Source organism: Neovison vison, chromosome 1 (genome assembly GCF_020171115.1).
Source record: "Neovison vison isolate M4711 chromosome 1, ASM_NN_V1, whole genome shotgun sequence".
Lineage (NCBI taxonomy): Eukaryota > Metazoa > Chordata > Mammalia > Carnivora > Mustelidae > Neogale > Neogale vison.
Window position 1 is genome coordinate 256,900,685 of NC_058091.1, and position 17,388 is coordinate 256,918,072.

The following is a 17,388-nucleotide window of genomic DNA, read 5'->3' on the forward strand; positions in this document are numbered from 1 at the left end:
TTGGAGCCCTTTTGGGGGCACTGGCTAAGTTTGTTTAAATTAGTTTTATAATGATGATGTTAACTGTACAACAGTAACGTAATGTCCTTCCCTCCCTCCCTCTATCCCTCCCCTCTTCCCTTCCCTCTTTTCCTTCCTCTCCTTCTTTCTCTGTTATTTATTGGGCATGTGTTAGACACAGCATAGATTAAAAAGAAAAGCCTTTCCCATTAGGAAGTTCACAATGTCTAAAAAGTCTTCTAGGATTTTTACTTCGCAGGTTCTTTTTAACCTTTCCAATTACCTGTATATTGTAGTTTCTCAACACATATTTGTTGAAAAAATTCAATGCCCTAACTTTAAGTTAGGGTGCAGCATTATTTCCATTTTGCAGATAAGAAAACAGGGGCAAAGAGAGGGAAATAAGTGCTATTAGCATTTTCTTGTCTGGGCACTGTGCTGGACTTTCACATAGATTTCTCCTTTCTCTGAATCATCACAGCAACCAGTTAGGTGTTCACTGGTACCAACTTCCAGAGGAAGCTCAGGTAGGGTTGAGTATCTCCTGGAAGGTGACACAGCAGTTGGTGGCAGAGGCAGGCCTGGAGGCCTGGAGTTCAGGTCTGTAGTATTCTTTCATTCAGGGCATTCTCTGGCTACTGAGGGCTCTGGTTCCTCTGGTTCCTCTGGTGAGGAAAGGTGGGTGGTTAGGGATGGGCTGAGAGTGGGTCCTGGTCTTCAACTTTCCTGTTTCTGCTCAGTTCTTTCCCTCAGGCCCTTTGCTTCTCTCTCCAGGAATACCTACACTATCAATAGCCAACCCTTCCTCCGCTGGGTTAGATGTTCTATCCATTTGGTCCCAACAATGATTTTACTTCTTTGCCAGTCATTAGTGCCCTTGATGGGCTATTTATGGTTTTATGGGGATGGGATAGATGCTGAAATGTAAAAAACCTTACCACATCTACCTGGAAGCCTGTCTTTCATACGTGCATCATTGGAAAGAGGTGTCCAGCTCCAAACAGCTTCCTGTGGAATCCAACTAGGCTGGTTCTCCATCCCTGGCTTCAGCCCTCCGTTAGTTAATTCTCAAAGACACATTTGTTTGTTTCATTTTGATTCATCACCAGCTCTGTGGAGCCTGGGGGCAAGGGAGGCAATGGGAGGAAAGCTTTCTGGTTTTGCCTCTTGGGTTAGAAAACCCTCAGGAAGAACTATCCCAAACATCCCTAGGAGATCAATTTTGGGAGGATCCTGAACTCTGCTTCAAGAATTCCATGTCCTTTGGGATGAACTTCGGGACCACCCCCCACCACTGCCACCCCAACCTTTCAGCCTGCAGGCTCCTTGTGCATTCTGCCTTCCCCTACCAGGGTCCTAGGCTGAGGAGGTGGACATGTAGGTCTCTTTGCTCAGAACAGGCTAGAACACAGGAGTTCATGTTACGCAGCAGGGAAGAGTAATAATCACATTTATTAACGAGCGCTCAGTATGTGTGTCAGTTGCCAGTGCCAATTGTTGATTGGAACAAAAGTTAACTGTTGGTGGAAATTCATTTGCAAATCTGTGATATCTAAATGGCATTTAGATATCCACTGACGTGTTTCAATTTGTATCCCTTGGGGCGCCTGGGTGGCTCAGTGGGTTAAGCCGCTGCCTTCGGCTCAGGTCATGATCTCGGGGTCCTGGGATTGAGTCCCGCATTGGGCTCTCTGCTCAGCAGGGAGCCTGCTTCCTCCTCCTTCTCTCTCTACCTGCCTCTCTGCCTACTTGTAATCTCTCTCTGTCAAATAAATAAATAAAATCTTTAAAAAAAAAATTTCTATCCCTTTTGCTTTCTCAGGAGGGATTCAGGCTTTGTTGGAATTTCATCAGAAACTCCAATTCAATATGCACCTTGTTTACTTCCTTCTTTCCTTTCTTCCCTCCTTGCCTTCAGCTTCAGTGCTTTCTTCCTTCCTGCCTTCCTACCTTCCTCTCTCCCTCCCTCCAATATCATGTTTCCTGTCTACTATGCCCCAGGCACTGGGGATCCATCACTAAGATCTAGTTCAGCCACCGAGGAATCTGCAGTCCAGGGACTGTCCTTACAAACAAAATCACAGATGGGGCACCCGTTCCAACCAGCTATGTTCCAAACAGGATGCATTTGACATTGTCTTCCTGGCCTGTAGAACTTGACCTGTACTGCCCTCTGCCCATTCCCTTGTGGATTTCCCTACATGGAATGTTCTCTCTTCTTTTCTCTGCCAACAAAAGCCTACCCGTCAGGGCCCAGCTGAAGGCCTGATGGCCCACACTCCTCCAGCCTGCTGTCCTTTCTCTGAGTGCAGAATGTGTATTTGTTTGTCAATTGTATGTTTTTGGGGGAGAAATCTCTTGCTTTAATTTCCTGCATTGCTAATTAACTCTCAGTTGTAAAGGTGAGAGTTACTACTCTAGAAAGGCAGCATTCCAAGGACATGGGATTTGGGATCTGAAGGCAGAACTGATGCTATTCGTGTCTCTGACACTCACTCATTGGATGACTTGCAAATAACTTGACTTTGCTGGGTCTTCATTTTTGCAACTGTCAGATGAAGACTGTGGTGCTTCCTGAGTCCCAGGACACCTCTGTTGGCCATGAATACAAGGATGGTTTCAAACACTCTGGCAGAAGCATCCATCTTCTATCCCCAAAGGATCCATCTTTAGGACCCTGTTCAGGGCCGACATGAAATAGTCCTTGGGCTGAGCTTTGCAGACTGGAGGGAGTTATGTTTGCTTTTATATTTATCCACCTAATAGACAACCTCCCAACTCATTTATTTCATGGGATCATAGGATCTTAGAGTGGCAGAGTAAGTCTGAGGACGCAGCTTCAAGAATTATCCAGTGACTGCTGGTTCTCAGCCCTACAACACCTGAGGGGAGGACATATTCCTATTGGGAACAGTGGCCAAGGCAGTGACTCTTGTTTGATGATACGGGAAAGAAGATTTCAGAATCTCTAAGAGGCAGATGTGTGTAATCACGGAAGGGTCCCAAAGTGATTATTCTATGTGCCCTTCCCCCATTAGAACTACTCCAAGTCCTTTAAAAAATATTATGAAATATTTCAGACATAGAAAAGAGGCCTAACAATAATCTGATAATTCTCATTTCTCATTGTGGGAAATAGTTACACCAGCAGAACGGAAGCCTATGTGATCCGTGCAGGTTGCCCTCATGCCAGGAACTGTATACTGAATTTGGTTTTACATCCATGCATTTCCTTTTAGTTTTACTGCATATACCTATATATACACACATATATATGCAAAGTGTATATGGCATCATTTTATTTGTCATTACATTTTATATAGATAGAATCATAACACATGTAGACTTCTGCCACTTGCTTTTTATTGTTTTGCTCAAGCCTGTGTTTAGGAAGTTCATCCATGTTGACATAAGTGGCTGTAGTTCATTTTCACTGTTGTAGTCTCTTCTGTTTTGTGGCTATGCTGCGGTAACTTCACTCTTCAACTGTTAGTAGACAGTTAGGCTGTTAGCACATTTATGCTATTGCAAACCATGTGGCTCTGTTCCTCATGCGCATTTGCAAGGATGCCTTTACGGCAGTGGTTTCAATAAGGATTTTGTTCCCTATTGGCATTGACATCGGCAACAATGTCTGGAGACATTTTTGGTGATCATAGCTGGGGGATGCTCCTGGCATCCAGTGGATAGAAGCTGGGATGCTGCTAAATATCCCACAATATATGGAATATCGCAACAAAGGAATCCCTATGCCCAATGTTAACTGAGTGGAGGTGGAGCAAGCCTGCTTTAGGGTAAGAGCAGAATTGCTGCATCACAGAATCTTTACTAAGCATTGCCACACCGTTTTCCAAAGTGGCTGTACTAATTTACACCCAAACCAGCGGTATGTGTAAGAACTCCCGCACACTCCCATTTTATAGATTGAACACCTGAGGCCTGGGATGGGTGCTCAATGACTCAGACAAGGGCCTAGAATGGCAAGGACATGAATAAAACTTTGACAAAGATACAGATGTTGTATTTTTTTCCAGAGAGGACACAGGAAAGGAAGAGAAATCTAGCCCTTCAATGCAAGAGACATTCACAAACTGTTTAGTAGGCACCAGGAGCTATGCCTTATACACATCGTGTCTCATCATCCCCAGTTGTAGAACTTACTATATGGGGATCACACAGCACACATAATAGCATGGGCTCTGAGGTCAGAGGGACATGTGTTGGGTCCTGTTAGTCCCATACTTTGTGAAAGTTACTCAACTACTTTAAGCTTTAGGCTCCTCACCTGTAAGATGGGGATCATACCAGCACCTGCACCACAGTGGTGTTGGTGATGGAGGAAATGCAATGGGGGGGGGTTGTCCATGAATATTAGCTGTCATTGTCGCCATCATCATCATCATCATTATCACTCATAGGTAGGGAATGGACACTCAGAGGTTGAATAAGTTGCACAAAGTCATAGCTAATAAGTGGTAGAACTAGAACTTGAACTCAGGTCTGTCTAACTCTGAAGTCCACCTCATTTTAATTATACTGTGTTGGCTCCCCCAGAGGGGAGGACTCTAAGCCCATCCCATTAATTTGGGCTTTGGAGGAGGGGGTGCAGCCCATATGAATTACTAAAACTGAAGCTTTATCAAATACTTTTAAATAACACATTTTAATGGTTTCATGAATATTTAGTAACTCAACTAAGTCAAACAAATGTTGCCAAGACTTCAGCGCCCTGGGGACCTGCTGCAGTAGACAGACAAGGATGATCTGTAATTATAACGCAGACTGCATGCAAACGGTGATTCTGCAGAATATGAAAACAACTCAGTCTCTTACAAATTGTGACTATCTCCTTTGCCATGTTATTGCTGTTAACCTGCCCCATCCTCGAAGACGAACCAACTGAAACCTATCACATCTACAAAGGATCACAAATTTCGAATTAGTGGTGTCAGAATGAATGATGCTTGCCTTCCTACACCCTATTTGCAATCATGTCCTCCAGTTTCTCCTCCGTTCCCCGTCCCACCCCCTTTCCTCCTGGGAAGACATTTGTCTTCAGAGACTGGCAATGAGGCATTTGCCATTATACACATTATGACATATTTTACATATGCTCCAAGAAGCTGGGGCTAAATTACACTGGTGAGTTATTAAAAACAGCTCTCAAAGTTATTATTATTTATTGCATTTCCAACTCTCTGCAGCAGCTGATTACACTGCTTAATCTTGTATTTTTTTAAATCCCCCCTCCCTGAAATTAATTCTCCCTGCAATGAATAAGCAAGGTCAGCCACACTGAGCACCCTTTGGGAAAGAAAGTTTGGATTCTAGAAAAGAGTTTGATTGACAGCCCTGGGCCTGAGTCTCCCTTTCTTCAGAGGAGGAAGTCTCTCATTTGAAGTATGAGCACCTTTTCTCCACAGTGCTTCCAGAGTTCTCCAAATCACATGTCTCTCCATGCTAGTCCCCTCCGCACCATGTCCTTGACCATCTTTGACTATCAGCAAAGGTCTTCAGTGCCATGGTCCCTGCTCACCTCCCAGCCTCAATTCCCACAGCTCTGCCTCTCCCCCTAGGGTGTTGTCATCCCTGGGACTTACCTCCTCCAGTGCCAGGCTCTGACTCATGAGCCTTCCTACTTACTGGTCATTTCACCTCAAATTCTACCTCCACCCTTACTGCCTTGGCCAACACCTTTTCCTTGCAGACTCAGCTTAAGAAAGATCTTATTTGGGAAGATCCCCCAAGGGGGGAACAGGAACATTTCTTTCCTGCCTCCATGAAACTTGGCACTTAACATGGATTAGAGCACTGGACACACTGTGTTGTTATTGTGTATTTATGTATCTGTTTCTTGTCACACCGTGGACTACATGAGAGCAAGGGTAGATGTCAGTTGTTCAAGTTCCTAGCATAAGGCTATAGTGCAAGTAGTGCTTTAGAAATTCAGAAATCCCAAACTCAAAAGCAGTTAGCAGAGTAGAAAGAGCCAAAGCTTTTGAATTAGGCATTCATTCCTTCATTCATTCAATAAATACCTATTGAACATTTATTATGGGCCAGGCACTGTGCTAAACACTAAGGATACCATGAGTCAGTGGTTATAGTGTTAATGGCCTAATAAGGCAGAGGTATAAGACTCAAATAATAGCATAAGCATATAATTATAAACTGATAAGTGCTATAAAGGAAAAGTACTGTTATCACAACAAAAACACAGAACCCAACACACTCTGAAATTGGTGTAAGGAGTATCATCAGGGATGCCTTCTTTGAAGAAGTGATGCTTGAGCTAAGACCTGAAGGATGAGAAGGTATTAATGTGAACTAGAACATTTAAGGAATAAATGAGCATGTACAAAGGTCCTGAGGTGAATGGGAGCCTGAATGCTGAAGAGGTGTCTGGGAAATGACTGAAGGCCAATGCAGGAGCCCAAGGAATGGACTTGGGTGGAGGGGGTGTAATGAAAGATAAGACTGGGGGGGCATTCAGGGGGTCAGGCCATGTAGAGTTTTGTAGACCATGTTAGGGATTTGTCTAACCTGGGAACTATGAGTTTTAAGCTAGAAATTACACTGTGTGTGTGTGTGTTTGTGTGTGTGTTTGTGTGTGTGTGAAAGAGAGAGAGAGAGAGTTGTGTGTTTTAAAATGCCTGCAATGTAGAGAACAGATTAGAAGGTGACAAAGTTCACAGATGTTGTGGGGTATATACTGCCTCAGGGGACACAGTGGGATGGTGGACTTAATGACTGAAGCACCACAATGAGATGAGAAGTCTTCTGGAAGTCCTCATAGAGACACCTGGGTCATATGTCAGGGTCATAGGTCTGCTCCAGGATGTCCCTCTTCTGATGCAGAAACTCCTACTGGAGTTAGCTGTTTTAGGGACCTCTACTTTAGAGTTAAGCTCTCAAGGGCTGTCTTACCTGAACTCAGATTGATTTATAGTTTATGCATCTAAGGTAAAGAGTTCAGAGAGCTGAACTTCACCTTCAAGTTCTGCCTTTGACTTTTAGGTCTTAGAAGTGTTACATCAACTCCAGGCTAGGCTTACTTTTTTATCTTGGGAAAAATGGACCTGGGATGTCATCTGATTTCATCTTTTCATTCCATCTATCCACCCATTTTCATCCTTCCATCTTCCATCCATCCACCCATCCATCCAACAAATATTCACTGAGACAACACTGGAGAAGTGTCTAGAATCTGGCCTCTCGATCCCTAATACAGTACTTGCTTCCCTGGTCCACATCTGTCATTATGAGTTAGTGTCTCTCCGCTATAGCCAAGGGGATGGAGTCTGACCAAGACATTTCACAGAATTTTGCTCTCTCAGTTCTTTGGTTGCTGAATTGGAGCCCTAGGCAAACCCTGCATTCTTTTCTCCTGATTTAATTGGCCCATTATTTTAAACTTTTGTAGATAAGGGAATAAAAAAGTCAGTGGAATATTGTATTCATCACATTCAAATTAATATGCTTCATTACCATAAGACAAGGAGTGTAGTTGCAATATTTTCTCAAAACTTTTAATTGAACAGAGCATGGGAGGCAAAAAGCAAAAATGGAAACCACCAAGCTCGGATGTTGTTTTTCACTTTCTTAGAATGTGTGCTGTTTGTGATCCACTCATCTCATTAGTGTTAATTATGAGCAAAAATAAAATGGCATTTAACACTGTGCTGAGACTTTAATTAAAGCCAAACCTTCATACCCAGGAACTCTCTGAAGTCCAAGGTAGTTATTCTAAAATGGTATAAACATCTGTGGAGCCAGTGGTACCCCCCACACCCATTCTATCCCCTGCTGTTGGAAGGCCACTACTAGACAACAGCCACCCATCCACCTATGCCTTCCACAAATAAGTGTTAACTTAAACATTTAAACTGTAATGTAGTTCTGGGGGAAGAAAACAAATATTTGTTAAATACCACTGTATTTATCATTTTAAATACACCAGTATTTAAAGGCTAATACACCAGTGGGAATAGAAGAAATATTCAAGTGAGGTTAGTTAGTACTACATACATTATCTCTATTTATTTATTTAAAGATTTATGCATTTAAGAAAGAAAGAGAGAGAGAGAGAGAGAGAATGGGGGAAGGGCAGAGGAGGAGGGAGAGAGAGAATCCCAAGCAGACTCGCCACTGAGTGTGAAGCATGATGGTGGGCTCCATGCAAGGCTTGATTCACAACACTGAGAACACGACCTCTGCTAAAACCAAGAGTTGGACCCTTAACAGACTGAGCCACCCAGGCACCCCTACATTATTTCATTTATTTTTTTAATTTTTATTTTTTAAAGATTTTATTTATTTATTTATTTGACAGAGAGAGAGAGAGAGAGATCACAAGTAGGCAGAAAGGCAGGCAGAGAGAGAGGAGGAAGCAAGCTCCGTGCTGAGCAGAGAGCCCGGCATGGGCCTCGATCCCAGGACCCTGAGTCCATGACCTGAGCTGAAGGCAGAGGCTTAACCCACTGAGCCACCCAGGCACCCTACATAATTTCATTTCATCATCAAACAGTTCCATGAGGTGGTAGCAAATTATTACTAGAAAACATGACTGCATGTTTTCCTGCTCTATGAAAGAGAATTCTGGGTCATCTAAATCCATCTATTTATTCATTCAACAAATACAGATCACCTATTGTGTGCCAGCATCTGTGCGAGGGGCTGGAGAGACATCAGTCCCATTGCTCACAGGTTCAGTGGGTACGCAGACAATTGGATGGTTCTCCAAGGATGTAAGACTAGTAGAACAGTTTCATCTGAGTTTACTACAGAAGGACCCAGTGAGAAGGGAGCCTAATGGCTCTTTTTCCAGAGACTAGCAACCCAACTCCAGGTCCCAGCAGCAAATATGGCACAATGTCCATCCGGAGGGACTGAAAGTGGGCTTTCAAGAAATACCTGGAAACCATCCCCCACATAGCACGCCCATGAGTTACCACATTCATCTGGGCAACTTGGCATTAGGCTCCATGGATAATGATGAAACATCAGAGTCTGGTGCAGACTGGTCACTGATACGTATTTGTATTCCCCACCTCTCCTGTCATGGTTTCCCAACTTTGTATGGTTGCTGGGTGCTCACACCAAAACAGGGCTCCTTCTCTGCATATCCAGTTTCTTAATTTGGAGAGAGCAATCACTGATAAGGCCAGAGATTTCTAGGGCTGACTTGGTGTTAGGACGGTCACCTCATTGCTGAGTGACAAGGGAGGTGGTGGTCCAGATGAGGGCAAGTCATCTGCCCCATGCCGGACAGCACAACCAGGACTTGGACTCAAAGACTCTTGACTTCAGCTTAATGGTATTTCCTTTATCTTAACCCAGCCCGGGGGAAACATTTTAGGAGATCCTCCTAAACTAGGGGAGGTGTCAGGATGTTATAGAAATGATTCTTGCCCAAAGAGTATGTTCCTGTTAACCCACCTTCCATTTACCTCCTCCTCCACTCCCTTCCTTGGGAGCCTTACTGCACAGGGACTCTGGCTGTCTGTGACTGGCCCTGTCCACTCAATACTTCGCCACTCCAATGCTTCTCCTGTTAAGCTTCATTTTCTGGGAGAAGGAAACTGTTTCAAAGAAGGGCGTATATCACCAGGGGCCTCCCCAAGTCTGTTCCCTGAGATCTTACTTAGGAACGAAACTTGGCTACTCAAAGTGCCCAGTCCTGTCCTAGGGTCTCCTCAGTCACAGTGATTGAGTTCCGAGATGGGCACATGACCCAATCGGAGCCAATGAGGTGCTGAGAAACTCTGCAGCTCACCTACATGGGTCAATGAATACCTTTGGCTTAAAGCAAGAGTGGGCTGGGGATTTTTGTCTTTTTTGTTTTGTTTTTGGTTTTTTTTTTGCTTGTAACTTGAAGAATCCGATGAAACAATAAACATAGTAAATAACAGGAGTTGACTGTTTACTCTGTCCTGGTACTGTTTTGAGTTCCTAATTTGTTGAACTTACTTGAGTTTTCACAGTAACCTTGTAGACAAGCAGTATGGTTACCCTTACATTGGACTGGATTGGGTTAAGTAACTTACTGAGCGAGAGTTGCCTAGCGGGGAAGTGATGGAACCGGGGTTGGGATGGAGGCAGCCCAGCCCTTGAGCCCCTGTTCTTGACAACAGTGCAGCACTGCTCCTACATATGTATTCTTCTCAGTGAAGACCCAAGAGCCCTCCTTTGAATTGCTGGTCCTGCACAGAGACAGTTCCTTAGCTGAACAGCCCGGGTTCTTGGCAAGGGCCAGATCAGTTTCATGAGGTCCACAGTGCCCAGGCAGATTGTGCAGGCCCCCTCTCAGGGGGCCCGCCTAAGCTGTGCTGCTATCACTGGGGGTGTGTTTCCTTGGATTATTCATAATTGTAATTAGAGCATTGTAATTAGAGAATTGTAATAACAGCTTTTACTTAAGACCTGCTACATGCCAAGCCCTCTTTTAAGGACATATACACATTATCTCATTTAATCCTTAGAAAAGAGGAAAAGTGAAGTTGATGGTCATGGCCAAGGTCCCAGAAGTAGGAAGTGTTCTCACTCTCGCAGGCTGCTGGGGAGCACACCCTGACTTCTGGGCTTCTTTAACCTGTGATTCCCCCAAGAAGAAGGAGTGGGGAGGGACCCAGTGAATAGACAACACAAGAACGGCCAGAAGGATTGATAGGCTCTAATCACAGCTGCAGGACAGGGAGGAAGACCAGCTCTCCACCTACTAAATATCCTTGGTCTAATGGGTAAGATTGAGAGTGAAAATACAGAAAGGACTTCTCAAGAGCCAGCAACTGGAAAAAAACCACACAGAGATACCCAAAATGTGAACTGTTTTTTTTGTGTGTGTTTTTTGTTTTTTGTTGTTTTCTTGTTTTGTTTTGTTCTGGTTTGTTTTTGTTTTTGCTGTTCGATGATTAGGGATACTTATCTTTTTCTCTATTTTTTAAGAGTTGTTAAACTTCCCACAACAAGCATGACTTACTTTTATGCTCAAAAAGAAAACGAAACAAAACAATAAGCCATTATGCGAATGAATGTAAAAAATCAGGGTTCCTTGGAGAAATACCTGGTTCCAGGGTTAAGGCAGGAAATATACAACATGAGCCCAGAGCATTTTGTAGTGCCAGAAGAGTAAGACAGTAAGACAGTGATGGAAAACAAACACCTCCCCCCCAAAACATTGTTGGGGATATGTCAGAAACACAAGAGCCAACAGAAAGAGCTTCCAATGGCCAAAGGTGGTATAATTTGAGCAACCAAAAAAGGCAAAATAATATTGGATTATAGCGCAGGTATAAACATAAATATCCATGAGTCCATACTAATATAAACAAATCTCTTGTGCAGAAGAATTCCAAATAATTTATGTTGATACTTCATCCTCAAGGAGGTAGACCAGAAGTCCCTGGTCTTTAAGTGTGGGCTGTGCCTAGTGACTTCCTTCCAAAGAGAGTAGTGTGGAGAAGAGAAACTTTATAGAGGAGAAATCTGACAACCACTCTCTCAGCCAGCTGGTCAAGGTCAACATCACAGTCATAAGCATGATTGTAAGCATGTGATTGTAAGCATCCTTGACATGATGTGATGATGCAGTGTCGATGGCCTTTACCCTGTCTTCCTCCTAGACCACAGAATTCTAGTCTAAGCATAAGAAAAACTTCAGAGTAGGGACGCCTGGGTGGCTCAGTTGGTTAAGCAGCTGCCTTCGGCTCGGGTCATGATCCCAGCGTCCTGGGATCGAGTCCCGCATCGGGCTCCTTGCTCGGCGGGGAGCCTGCTTCTCCCTCTGCCTCTGCCTGCCATTCTGTCTGCCTGTGCTCGCTCTCTCCCCCCCAAACTTCAGAGTAAACCCAAGTGAAGAATATTCTGCAAAACACCTTGTCGGTAATGCCTCAAAACGGTCACGGACATCAACAGGAAGAAAAATCTGAGCAATAGTTGCAGCCTAAGGAGACATGATGACTACATGTAATGTGATATTCTGCATGACATCCTCAAACAGAAAAGGGACATTAAGTAGAAACTAAGGAAATCTGAACTAAGAATGAACTTTAGTTAATATTAATAATGCAACAATGTTGGTTCATTAATTGTGACAGTGATAAGGTAAGAGATAAATAATGGGGAAGCTGGATGTGGGGTACATGAGAACTTTCTATACTGTTTTCACCATTTTTCTGTAAACCTAAAGCTATTCTAAAATGAAAAGCTGATTTTAAGAAGTGCTGTAGGAGCGAGGGGTGTCGGCAATAGCAGATGCCTCTTTCAGACGCTGGGGATGATCACCCAGCTCTAGCAGTGGTTTAACTGGAAGGAGAACCTGTTTAACTCCCAGGAGCTCTTTGCTTTTGTGTCCTTAGAAAAATCTAGAGGTCTGTAAATTAGTCTCTTTGCTGGACTGGAAGGGAACAAGGTTATTGTATCTAACTGGCCTTCCCCAAGTCCCACAGGGGTTTCATGGCAGTTAGATTCATTAACTTGGTATTTTCCAATCATTAACACTGATCAATAATCCACTGGGTCTGGTCCTTAAATCAATTGCCCCATTAATGAGAATGAAAGCACCATTTTATTATCAAGCCCTGGACCTTTTGCAGAAAAGGCTTCTGGGGTTTTGGACTGCCCTTAATTAAAACTCCCACTCCTGTTCCCCAAGCCTCATATTTGTGACTTGGAACAAAATTAGCTGGAGAGAAAGAGTTTTAGAAAAATGGGTTAGAGGCTTTCATTTAGGGTGACCGTGAGCCAGCTATGTTTTACTGAGGACCCACTAAATACCCAGGTCTCTGCTCAAATGCTACCTCCTTGGAAACACACCCCCACCCCTTTTAGCACCACATCTAAAACATCAAGGTCCACATGCTCTGGGGCCACTGCTTCTGTTTTCTTTGGAGAATTTATCACTACTCAATGCCATATTTAGTAGGTTTGTTTATTGTTGTTTTTTGTTTTGTCCCCTCATTCTACTGAAAGTCCGTGAAGGGCTTGATCCTGAAGGTGACAGTTGGTCATGGAAAGGAATGGTGTGGTCAGACTTGTGTTCTGGAAAGCTGATTGTGCCAGCAGTGTGAACAGGACTGGATGAGGGTGTAGACAGGATTAGAGGAAGGTGGAATAGAAATGGAGGAGAATGGAGATGGATTAGAGGAGGATGGAGCTGGATTGGAGGAAAGTCTAGATAGGACTGGAGGCAAGGCTAGTGAACTCACATGGGCAGCTGGGAGGCTGTTCCAGGATCTGGTGAGGCAGGATGCCGATGGTGGTTCTTGGTTCTTGGATGGTGGAAAGGACAGAGTGTGTCACATGATGGGCTGTGGGTCAAGAGGGAAGCTTTCAAGGGTGACGCCCAGGTCTTTGCTTGATGCTGGGAGCACTGCAGAAGGACAGGTATGAGACATTACCTGTGATCAGATGTTATATGTCCTAGGAAAGGGGCATTTGATGTGGAATCCAGAAGGTTCTCTTTCTGTTCTGCTACTCTGACAGTGCTCCCCTCTTCCTGTCTTCTATAGAAAAATCCCTGGAGGCTGGGGTTAACATTCTCATGAACTGGCCAGGAAGAGTCTAAGTGGGAAGAAGAGGTGGGCAAGGAGGGAGATGAAGCCTCAGGCCATCTCCCTCCCAGTTCTTTAAGAAATGTGATATGTACATGACTTTAGTCAGTTCCCTCGGGTTGGCATGGTGGGAATGAACAAGTGTGTAGGCGTGCAATATATATTGTTATATTGTATATACTATATTATTATGATGAATTACACAGACATGGGAAGGGCTTCTCATTACAGAAATGAAATAAAAAAATGTTAGAGTCTGAAAAAAAAATGTTAGACTCTGAACCCTAGCTGGCACAGCCCTGTGATTTACTTCAAGCAGACAAATTAGTGCTTTATATAAAAAACATTCTCCTTTAAATATTAAGGGGGGGAAGTTTTCCATTTTTTTTATCATGGTTTTTATTATATCTTAGGGCAATGAGTTCCAATGCCAAAGCGGAAATCAATGCGAAACGTGACTGGATTTGGGAAACTTGGTTTTACCACCAATAGTTTGGGACCGTGTCAGAAGTTCTGAAGGCTATAAATAGATCTACATTTCATACTGAAATGAAATTTTGGGATCTGAAAAGCAACTGGATGTCACTTTCCCACGAAGGTAACTTAGAATTCAATATCACTTCGAATCTGTAATGCTCTATGTTCTTTCAGTGCTAGTGACATATTGACGTGAACTTATCTCTTTGTACCTTTCTCCACACTCCTCCCACTTCAGCAGGTCAAGATGAGGATTACATGGAAGAGTGTGCAGCAAGAAATAGGCCAGAGGGGGCAATAAATACTAGATCTATAATCATTCTAATCTTGGAAGACTAAAAGGGCCAGGAAAAAGTCTAGGGTGTTGTTAGCAGATGAACAGCAGGGTTGTCCTGAAATAGAAGTCATTCCAGCTGTATAAGCTCTGCTCTCAGGGTTAAAGTTCTGGAAGTACATGAAAACACAACAAAAAAGCCGGTGGTCTAGCTCAAGGCCAGGTTTAAGACAGAACATGGAATCATGTGCTGTGTGTGTCAGTTCTTTGCTATCCTCCTCGCCTTCTGGAATATGCAAGAAATTTTCAGACCTGCAAGATGCTGGGTGAGCTTTCAGAAAGTCACTCTCTAGAGGAAGAAGGAGAAAGGAAGAAGAGAATTCTCCACTAAGTGTAAACAGTGCTGGGTAGCAGCTGTTCAGGGGAATTGCTTTGCCTTCCTGCCAGGCCTCTGTGTTTTCCAGGTTCTTCATAATGAACACATATTGCATTCAGCATGAAATCCCAGGTTCTTACACTCCTTGCTGGTTTCCATGCCACACCTTTGTCATGAGTCCCCTTGCAATATACTAATTTGAGGGTCCATCTGTTTTGTTGGGATCCTGACATGCATTCGTTCTATGCATTAGGCCATTGTAATGGTGAAGAGAGTCAAGCAAATCAATGCCACGAAATTCTGTGAAAGGGTGTTGCTTGCCAAAGGCTCTGTGAGTCCCCACCTGCCTTCTTTTGGTTACTAAAAACAAAACAAAATGAAATAACAACAAAAAAAGTGAATGGGGGAAGAAGATTGGCTTATCTTTGAGAAATACTAAAGGCACGTGGGCAAGAAATACAACTTTGTCTTGAAGTACACGGAATGGAAAAGAAGACAGGAAAAGACCAACCTTCGGATCATGTGTCCAGTGTTCTTGTTCCTGGGCCTGTGCACCGTAGGCCCCGTGCTTCTGGAAACATTGGCTTAGGTGGCTTCTCATGCTCTGTTTGCTGGAAGACTGCATGAATTTCTAGGCTCCCAAAGCCAGAGAAAAAAACTAAGAATGATTCTGTGTTCAGACTCACCATAAAAAAAATGGTTTTATTGGAAATAGGGGACTGATGCAGTCTTTAGAGTGACCTGTCTCAAATGCAGGTCTGAGTGTGGCACTTGGCTCCCTTTTTTCTCCCTCCATTCACTTCCTCAGTAAATTCATCCCATGTTTCTGCCGAGGCAGGGGCAATGTGCTAGACTCTGGCTTCCATGGGATGCAAGGCACACTCCGCCGTGGCTCCTCTTATAAAGAAGGTCTTTAGGAGGAGGGGGTCTGTAGTAGGTTGTAGGAGGAGGAGGTCTGTAGGAGACCCTCTGTGATTGGCCTCTCTCTGTCAGCTTTTAAAATTCCTAAGGGGAATGCTCTGACACTGTTGGTGGGAATGCAAGTTGGTGCAATCACTTTGGAAAACAGTGTGGAGATTCCTTAAGAAATTAAAAATAGAGCTACCCTATGACCCTGCAATTTCACTACTGGGTATTTACCCCAAAGGTATAGATGTGGTGAAAAGAAGGGCCATCTGTACCCCAATGTTCATAGCAGCAATGGCCACGGTCGCCAAACTGCGTAAAGAGCCAAGATGCCCTTCAACAGATGAATGGATAAGAAGATGTGGTCCATATATACTATGGAGTATTATGCCTCCATCAGAAAGGATGAATACCCAACTTTCATATCAACATGGACGGGACTGGAAGAGATTGTGCTGAGTGAAATAAGTCAACAGAGAGATTCAATTATCATATGGTTTCAATTACTTGTGGGGCATAAGGAATAACATGGAGGACATTGGGAGATGGGGAGGAGAAGGGAGTTGGAGGAAATCAGAGGGGGAGATGAACTATGAGAGACTGTGGACTCTGAGAAACAAACTGAGGGTTTTGGAGGGGTGGGGGTGGGGGGATAGGTGAGCCTGGTGGTGGGTATTAAAGAGGGCACACACTGCATGGAGCACTGGGTGTTATACGTAAACAATGAGTCTTGGAACACTGAAAAAATAAAGTTAAAAAAATATACAGTGTTAAAAAAATGCATCTCCTGCAGTTTCTAAGAAAAGTGATTGCTGGTACGATTCCTGGACTCTTTTGCTTCAGTAGACCCCCAATGGTGTGTGTGAGTGTGTGTGTGTGTGAGTGTGTGTGTGTGTGTGTGTGTGTGCGTGTGATTTTGCTTGTCCTGATCCCTCTGCCTGCAATGCCATTCCTTTAGGCCCGGCTCAGGTGTTATCTCCATAAACAGATGGCCTTCTTAGAGACCTCTTTGACAGACCCTATGAGGACTCCTATCCCAGGGGTCACTGCATCCGGGGCCTTCTCTGTTTCCTTCCTGGGGCATGAACCCTTTGAGGTCAGGGTCTACGTATCCATTCACTTTTCAGTATGTCTGGGATCCAGCATGGAATGTGGCTGTCACTTGGCATGTAGTAAGTATCTGCTGAATGACTGAGTGACTGAGAAGAGACCCAGAGAGGCTGCCTGGTCTGAAGGTCAGACTCCTCGGTGGCCAGCGGTCCATGGGTATGCACATGACCTCCTGGAGTGCTCGCTTTGCCTTAGCACTGATGTCTCTCTACATTTTTAACTCTGCGCTACAACCAGCGGTCAGGATCATAGGTGATGGGACAGGTCATTTCTGTAGAGCTGAGGAAGCATGAGGGGGCTAGGAATGATGCGGGGCAAGTTGGCCTCCTTGGGGAAGTGGCTCATCTCAGGGGTCAAGGGCATTTGATATGGAGACACGCAGCTGGGGGGACCCGTAGAGACCCACAGATTAACCCCCCTACCGTACATATGGAAAGCTGGCCTGGACGTGGAGGTTGGGCTGACCGTAAGGAGCGGGTGCCTGTCCTTGGGAACTCTATTCTCACGTGAAGCTAATGAAATAAAAATACGGTTTGGGGGTCCTTTGGGAGAGACATTCAAAGCTTTTTTCAGGTGTGAGTGTGCCTGTGTATGTGGATGAGCAGAGGGCTTGACCTGGACATGTCCAGCACATGAGGACAGGGGTGTGGGTGAGCTTGTGCTTGGGCTATAGTGTAAGAAAATACACATGTACC

At 44.2% G+C, this 17,388-nt stretch overlaps 1 protein-coding gene across 4 annotated transcripts in view; it reads right to left on the minus strand.

Moving 5' to 3' along the window:
- KCNIP1 (potassium voltage-gated channel interacting protein 1) overlaps positions 1-17,388 on the minus strand; it is a 343,774-nt gene that overhangs the window by 52,759 nt on the left and 273,627 nt on the right. Inside the window, exon 1 of one of the 4 annotated variants that reach the window (XM_044229687.1) lies at positions 13,206-13,253. The exons of the other annotated variants lie outside the window; for them this stretch is intronic. The gene's annotated coding sequence lies outside the window, so the exon portion shown is untranslated. Of the gene's footprint in view, positions 1-13,205; positions 13,254-17,388 lie in introns of those variants that run through there. 4 annotated transcript variants of the gene reach the window in all.